The sequence below is a fragment of the Piliocolobus tephrosceles genome, unplaced genomic scaffold (genome assembly GCF_002776525.5).
Source record: "Piliocolobus tephrosceles isolate RC106 unplaced genomic scaffold, ASM277652v3 unscaffolded_19, whole genome shotgun sequence".
Lineage (NCBI taxonomy): Eukaryota > Metazoa > Chordata > Mammalia > Primates > Cercopithecidae > Piliocolobus > Piliocolobus tephrosceles.
The window spans coordinates 3,924,904-3,930,903 of record NW_022300975.1 but is presented as its reverse complement, the minus strand read 5'-3'; positions in this window follow the sequence as shown (position 1 = coordinate 3,930,903).

Below are 6,000 nucleotides of genomic sequence, written 5' to 3'. Positions count from 1 at the left end.
CAGGTGGATCACAAGGTCAGGGGATCGAGAACGTCCTGGCCAACATGGTAAAATCCTGTCTCTATTAAAAATACAAAAATGAGCCAGGCGTGGTGGCATGTGCCTGTAATCCCAGCTACTCGGGAGGCTGAAGCAGGAGAATTGCTTGAACCCAGGAGTTGAAGGTTGCAGTGAGCCAAGATTGCGCCACTGCACTCCAGCCTGGCAACAGAGTGAGACTCCGTCTCAAAAACAAAACAAAACAAAAAAACACCGTACCTCTTCATCAAATTTTATTCCATCTGTAATAAAATTGGCCACAATATACTGATTTTATTAAAACAAGACACTTCACTGCTCATAAAATTATCTTAACAAATATTCAAATTTATAATGTCTATTATATAACTAGTGTACACTTTAGATGTGTTTCTTTGTGCAATGCACAATCCACTCAGCAGTAAATGACAAACCTGCATGAGCTATAAGGACAGAACCAGAATTTCACTCCAAAGTATCATCATTTACTCCCACCCTAAATGAGAATGATTAGTAATTTCACATACATTCTGGCTGCATATGACTGCTGTCTCCTTTCAGCACTGTTTCATTCTCAAAGTACTCATAAAATATATTTATGTGGACATAAACCCACTGAATACATGGAAAGCAATTAATGCTGGATGGCTAGGAAGGGTATCTCAGAGAACCCCTCATCAGTCTCTCCAGGCAAGAACTGCTTCTCCAAAGCCTGATTTTACCTACCAGGAAATTGAAAAAATATTCTTAAGAATAGTATAAAATAGTTGTTCTCATAAATATCACCCAAATAACTCAATCTAAACCTTAAGGTATAATTATGACAAAAATGACTTGAATCAGATTTCACTGTGATGTTAAAGAGCTTCGGCTCAATATTCAGTCAAATTATGGAAGATATTAAGGTAACAGGGGTTTTGCCTTTTCCTAGAGATGATATGCCAGAGTGTGAAATGGCCTTAACACCCACTGAGAATAAAATTGCCCTTAGTAGAGCAATGCATGTGTACATGACGCTTTGCTCATCCAAGCCACACTTTTTGGGTTTCTATTGTGTTGTAGGTTTTGTTAGGTGCTGAGGACACAGTAACAATCAGACCAATCCAGACCACGCTCTGCTCTCATTCCAGCTGACAAAATTAATGTCAAAAAGAAAAATGCAGTAAGTGCTACAACAGAGATCTAGACAAGGTGTAGCAGGGTCACTTGGTGGGACCCTGCTTTGTCCCACACACAGAATTTCTTGGGATTTAGGTAAATAGAGCTCATGATAATGTAAGTAAGCTTTAAAGTTAACTTAAAAAACAATCCCAGGACTGGGACAGTGGCTCATGCCTGTAATCCCAGCACTTTGAGAGGCTGAGGCGGGCGGATCACCTGAGGTCAGGACTTCAAGACCAGCCTGACCAAATCCATCAGTCTGACGGAGAAACCCCACCTCTACTAAAAATACAAAATTAGCCGGGCGTGGTGGCACATGCCTGTAATCCCCGCTGCTTGGGAGGCTGAGGCAGGAGAATCGCTTTAACCCAGGAGGCGGAGGTTGCAGTGAGCCGAGATCGCGCCATTGCACTCCAGCCTGGGCGACAAGAGCAAAATTCCATCTCAAAAAAAACTCCCTACTATCATACCATCGTATTTGGCTCATAGTAAATACATAATAGATGTGAAATGAATAAATAAATGAACTTTCCAGCTTACAAATTAGACTTGGGCTATAAGAAAACATCCACATCAATTATAAAAGAAGTGTTCATGAATACAAAATATTTTTAAATACCCAAAAGCCTAAGGCAATTTGAATTGAGGAGAGATGCAATTTAAATACAAACCTCATACTGACCAACTTAAAAGACACATAATTTATTTGTAATGTCTATCTGAGCTATTTAATCATATATTTTCAGCATCTCAGCAACACATTTTTTTTTTTTTTCAGTCACGTGGACCTTTTTTCCTTCTAAATCTCAACCATATTATCTATCTGGCTTTGCAAGGAAGATCAATAAGGAGAAGCTCTAACAATTTCCATTGGTTTTCCATAATCCAAACTGAGATGATCCAGGCTTAAACAAGATGTAGGGGGTCTGCGGATAGAGGAAGGCTGATTCCTTGCTGTATCTATAGAGGAGGTCTACACTTATGAATTCCAACTTTTTAGGTGGATAATTTGAGATGAAGGTTTGTTCTTTGAACATTTTTAATCATGCTATCCTGCCTCCCAAGGCTTCCAAGAGACATTTTACTGAAATAGAAGTAAAATGCTAAATACTTCACTCATCTTTTCTTCTAATTCTGTGTTTTGACCTTTTCTAAATTTTCATCTCACATTCTATTATAAATAACCTGAGGACAGGAACATCGTCTGTGCAGTTCTCTCTAATCAGCATCTATTCCAGCACCCTACCCAATGAAATACTCACAAAATATTTCCTAGTGATTGAATTGGACAGTAAACTACTGTCTAATTGAAAAGAAACTCAAAAGTTGGGACCTTTTATTAACATACTTTATGCAATGTCTGATGTGAACGAAAATCACAAAATATGAGAATTAAAAGAGGCCTTGAAACTATTTTGTTATTATCAACAATTTATTTTTTTAACTCTGTGAACTTCCTCCATCCGAATTTCTACCACTACCACATAACAGAAAGTAGTTCCAAACTTTCTATGAGGAGTCCCTGGAACTGTAGAAGGGGAAGAAAAGAGAATATAAATACAACTTTATAGTATACACCACAATACACTTAATACACTTGCAGAGATCCACTTCTCAATAACTTAATGAAATTTTGGAACCACTTAGGGCTACAACTTTGTTAGATATTAGCATTCAATACAATTTAAGTAAAACAATTAAATAAGAGCAGGCAATTTGGGTTGCAAACAGTTAAAAAGGCAAAACCAGGTTTCGATTAACTGTAAATTTTGTACAGCGAAACACTGGTAAGTTAGTTCTTGATTCTAAAAAAAAAAAAATAAGTTTAAATTTATTTTTGAAAAACAGGCCTCATGTTCATCTGCTCTCCAGGACTAATAAAAGATGCAAGTTCCCACCCTATCTTTGGTAGGTGCGTGTACACAGATCTGATAAGGAACTATACAAAGGGAAATGTTAAAAGTTGATCATTCTTAGCAACATAAAAAAACCATTAAAGATAAATATTTCCACAGGTACTTACAAGGTGAAATTTTTGTGTTCTAGCTTTTTTCATTAACGAACTTTCTCATCGCCCCTAAGAATCTGAATACAAACAAATATTTCTAATTCTTCCTATAGGTCTACATAAATTCCCTCCAACTTAACTTTTCTCCTTTCCTGAAATCAAATGTACATCTGTTTTACACAGGAGCAGCATAATGCTAGGCAATTAATAAGTGTGTTGGTGTTCATGCAACAGAGATTTGTTGCAACTATATGTAAACATTGTACTATGTCCTGGAGTACTACAGATTGAGCAAAATTATATAAACAGAATAGCCAGTATTCTTGATTTGAAATTTAAATATCTATACAAATAAAATGAAATAGTAAAGAGGTGAAGGGAGAAATGGGAGAGGATGTGGATGGGATGGGATGGGGAGGGGAGGGAAAGGGAGGGGAGGGGATGGGGTAAACTGATAGAATAAAAGACAATGGGGAGATTATTATCTTATTCTTGGCCCCACCTCACTCTTACATGATTATCATACTGTGGTTCTACATTTTTCTAAATTACTATAAAAGTCTTAAAGACACAGTCTGCCCTGTGTTTCTTCACATCTTTAGCACTGCCCAAATGGAGAATATAACTCTGAGAAAATAAATATTAATAAGTGATATGGCTTGGCTGTGCCCCCACCCAAATCTCATCTTGAATTCCCACGTGTTGTGGGAGGGACACAGTGGGAAGCAACTGAATCAGGGGGGCAAGTCTTTCCCGGGATGTTCCCATGATAGTAAGTTTCATGAGATCTGATGGTTTTAAAAAGAGGAATTCCGCTGCACAAGCTCTCTCTCTTTGCCTGCTGCCATCCATGTAAGACATGACTTGCTCCTCCTTGCCTTCTGCCATGATTCTGAGGCTTCCCCAGCCACATGGAACTAAGTCTAGTTAAACCCCTTTATTTTGCAAATTGCCCAGTCTTAGGTATGTCTTTATCAGCAGCATGAAAAATGGACTAAGACAGTCAATCAGTACCAGTAGAGTGGGGTGTTGCTGAAAAGACACCTGAAAATGTGAAAGCAACTTTGGAACTGGATAACATGTAGAGGTTAGAACAGTTTGGAGGGCTCATAGGAAGACAGGAAAATGTGGGACAGTTTGGAACTTCTAAAAACTTGTTGAATGGCTTTGACTAAAAGCCTGAAAGCAACATAGACAATAAGGTCCAGGTTGAGGTGGTCTCAGATGGAAATGAGGAACTTGTTGGGAACTGGAGTAAAGGTGACTCTTGTTATGTTTTAGCAAAGAGACTGGCAGCATTTTGCTCCTGCCCTAGATTTGCGGAATTTTGAACTTGAGAGAGATGATTTAGGGTATCTGGCAGAAGAAATTTCTAAGCAGCAAAGCATTTAAGATGTGACTTCAGTGCTGTTAAAGGCATTCAGTTTATAAGGGAAGCAGAGCATAAAAAGTTTGGAAAATTTGCAGCTTGACAATATGATAGAAAAGAAAAACCCATTTTCTGAGGAGAAATTCAAACCAGCTACAGAAATTTGCATAAATAACGAGGAGGTGAATGTTAATCCCCAAGACAATGGGAAAGGTGTCTCCAGGATATGTCAGAGGTCTTCACAGCAGTCCCTCCCATCACAGGCCAGAAGGCTTAGGATGGGCTGGGCCCTGGGTCCCCATGCTGTGTGCACCTTAGGGACTTGGTGCCCTGCGTCCCAGGCACTCCAATGGTGACTTATAGGGGCCAAGGTACAACTCAGACTGTTTCTTCAGAGGGTACAAGCCCCAAGCCTGGGCAGCTTCCATGTGGTGTTGAGCCTGTGGGTGCCTACAAGTCAAGAATTGAGGTTTGGGAACCTCCACCTAGATTTCAGAAGATGTATGGAAATGTCTGGACACCCAGGCGAGTTTGCTGCAGGGGTGGGGTCCTCACAGAGAACCTCTGCTAGGCGGTGTGGAAGTGAAATGTGGGGTCAGAGCCCCCATGCAGTATCCCTACTGAGGCATCGCCTAGTAGAGCTGTGAGAAGAGGACCATCATCCTCCAGACCCCAGAATGGTGGATCCACCAACAGCTTGCGGCGTGCGCCTGGAAAAACCGTAGCACTCAAGGCCAGCCCATGAAAACAGTCAAGAGGAGGCTATACCCTGCAAAGCCACAGGGGCAGAGCTGCCCAAGACCTTGGGAACCCACCTCTTGCACGAGCATGACCTGGATGTGAGACATGGAGTGAAAAGAAATCATTTTGGAGCTTTAAGATTTGACTGTCCCGCTGGATTTCAGACTTGCACAGGGCCTGTAGCAACTTTGTTTTGGCCAATGTCTCCCATTTGGAATGGCTACCCAATGCCTGTACCTACATTGTATCCAGGAAGTAACTAACTTGCTTTTGATTTTACAGCCTTATAGGTGGAAGGGACTTGCCTTGTATCAGATGTGGACTTTTGAGTCTTAACATGAGTTAAGACTTTGGCGGACTGTTGAAAAGGCACGATTGATTTTGAAATGTGAGGACATGAGATTTGGGAGGAGTCAGGGGAGGAATGATACGGTTTGGCTGTGTCCTCACCCAAATCTCATCTTTAATTCTCACGTGTTGTGGGAGGGACCCGGTGGGAGGTAATTGAATCACAGGGGCAAGTCTTTCCTGTGCTGTTCTCGTGATAGTGAAAAAGTTTCACGAGATCTGATGGTTTTAAAAAGAGGAATTCCCCTGCACAAGCTCTCTCTCTTTGCCTGCTGCCATCCATGTAAGACGACTTGCTCTTCCTTGCCTTCTGCCATGACTGTAAAGCTTCCCCCCCCCCCACGTGGAAGTGTAA